The following is a 3,067-nucleotide window of genomic DNA, read 5'->3' on the forward strand; positions in this document are numbered from 1 at the left end:
TTAATTTGATGCCATATAAAATGTTTAAACAACTTGGTCTTGGGGAACCTAAACCCACTAGGATGAGTATTCATTTAGCTAATAGATCTGTTAAATATCCTAGGGGAATTATAGAGGATGTACTTGTAGAAGTAGATAAATTTATATTCTCTGTTGATTTCGTTGTGTATGACATGGATGAAGATGTTGAGGTGCCTTTAATTTTAGGACGGCCATTTTTAGCCACTGCTAGAGCTGTAATTGATGTGAGTGATGGTAAATTGGTACTTAGAGTAGGTGACGAAGAGATTATTTTTAAAATTTATGATGTTATGAGATTTTCTAGAGAACAGGATGACTCATGTTATGTTATCGACTCTATTAATCATGCTACTTAAGATTCTTTTCAGGAAATCGTACATAAAGACACAATGGAAATGTGAGACACACCCAAGGAGAGGGGATGGCTGATGATTCTGAAATAGGAACCGAACTAAACTCCAATAAAACCACCCCAAAACTAGCAGAACATGAGGGAAATAAAGTAAAAGATGAACTTAAGCAAAAACCCTCTATTGACGAACCTCCCAAACTGGAACTTAAACAATTTCTGAATCACTTGGAATATGCATTCCTTGGAAATAATTCCGCATTACCGGTAATTATTGCATCCAACTTGTAACCCAAGGAGAAAGAGGAATTATTCCAAGTATTAAGAGAGCATAAAAGGGCCATAGCTTGGAAAATTCCTGACATTAAAGGGATCAGCCCTTCTTTTTGCACCTACAAAATTTTAATGGAAGATGAATAAAAACCATGCGTGCAAGCCCAAAGACGATTGAACCCCAACATGAAGGAAGTTGTTAAAGCTGAGGTAATTAAACTCCTAGATGCTGGAATTATTTATCCTATTTCTAACAGTTATTGGGTAAGTCCAGTGCAGGTTGTTTCTAAGAAAGGAGGCATGACTGTTGTAGCCAATGAGAAGAATGAATTAATCCCAACAAGGACATTCATAAGTTGGAGAGTGTGCATTGATTATAGGAAGCTAAATGATGCCACGAGAAAAGACCACTTTCGTCTTCCAATCATTGGCCAAATGTTAGAAAGATTTTTAGGACACATGTACTACTGGTTTTTAGACAAATTCTCTAGCTATTTCCAAATCCCAATAGCTCTTGAAGATCAAGAAAAGACGGCATTTACATGTCCATACGGTAGGTTTTCTTATTGTAAAATGCCTTTTGGATTATGTAATGCTCCTGCTACTTTTCAGCGCTGCATGATGGCCATTTTTGACAAACTCGTAGAAGACGTAATGGAGGTATTTATGGATGATTTTTCAGTTTTCGGTAACTCTTTCCATCTTTGCCTAAAAATTTTAAAACAAGTGTTAATAAGATGTGAGGAAAAAAACCTTGTGCTTAACTGGGAAAAATGTCACTTTATGGTTCAATAAGGTATTGTGTTAGGACATAAAATTTCTAGTAGAGGGATTGAGGTTGATAAATCTAAAATTGAAACCATTGAAAAACTACCCCCTAATTCGGTTAAGGCTATTAGAAGCTTTTTAGGACATGCTGGGTTTTATAGAAGATTTATTAAAGACTTTTTTAAAATAGCTAAGCCTTTGGCTAAATTACTATAAAAATATGTGCCTTTTAATTTTGATCAGGAGTGTTTAGAAGCATTTAATACTTTAAAGGATAAATTGACTAAAGCTCCAATTATAATTGCACCTGATTGGAATTCACCTTTTGAATTAATGTGCGATGCGAGTGATTTTGCAGTAGGTGCAGTTTTGGGACATCGAAGAGATAAACATTTTCAACCTATCTATTATGCTAGCAGGACTTTGACAGACGCACAAGAAAACTACACCACCACGGAGAAAGAGCTACTAGCTGTGGTTTTTGCATTCGATAAATTTAGGCCATATTTAATATTTTCTAAAGTTGTCGTTTATACTGACCATTCCGCTCTTTGCCACCTTTTGACTAAAACTGATGCAAAACCACAACTCATTCGATGGATCTTATTATTGTAGGAATTTGACTTGGAGATTAAGGATAAGAAAGGAGTTGAAAATCTTACGGCTGACCATCTCTCCAGGCTTGAAAACTCAAGTACCAAAGAACCAGATGACATTGAAATAAATAATTCATTCCCTGAAGAATAATTTTTTGCTATATCTAATTCTAAGGTACCTTGGTTTGCAGATATTGCAAATTTTTTAGCCCCTAACAGTATCCCAAAAGGGTTGACACATCAGCAAAAGAAGTGATTCTTCACTGATGTGAAAAACTACTTCTGGGAAGACCCTTTTCTTTTCCGTAAATGTGCAGATAAAATCATTAGGAGATGCATTACAAGACAGAAGCATTGAAAATCTTGGAACATTGCCACTTAGGATCAGCTGGAGAACGTTAAGGTGGAAATAAGACCGCACATAAAGTCCTCGAATCAGGTTTTTATTGGCCCACTCTATTTAAAGATGCCAACAGGTATGTTACTTCTTGCGATAAATGTCAAAGGATAGGTAATATATCCAAGCGTGATGAAATGCCTCAGACATATATGATTTCATGTGAAATATTTGACGTTTGGGGTATTGACTTCATGGGTCCATTCCCTAGTTCATTCGGGAATAAATACATCTAAGTAGCTATTGATTATATGTCCAAATGGGTTGAAGCTCAAGCTTTACCTACTACTGATGCTAGAGTAGTAGAATGATTCCTTAAGATAACTTTTCTCTCAATTTGGTACACCTAGAGCAATTGTCAATGATAGGGGTACTTATTTTTGTAATGCCCAATTTGATAAGACCCTCAAAAAATACAGAGTTCATCACAGAACAGCTACCCCTTATCACCCTCAAACTAGTGGCCAAGTCGAAGTAGCGAACCGAGAGCTCAAACGTATCCTAGAAAAGATAGTAGAATTAAACAGGAAGGATTGGGCAATGAAAGTAGATGATGCTCTATGGGATTATAGAAATGCTTTTAAGACTCCCATAGGAACATCACCTTACAGACTTGTTTATGGGAAAAGTTGTCACCTACCATTTGAGTTGGAACACAAGGCA

Source organism: Gossypium arboreum, chromosome 3, assembly GCF_025698485.1.
Source record: "Gossypium arboreum isolate Shixiya-1 chromosome 3, ASM2569848v2, whole genome shotgun sequence".
NCBI lineage: Eukaryota > Viridiplantae > Streptophyta > Magnoliopsida > Malvales > Malvaceae > Gossypium > Gossypium arboreum.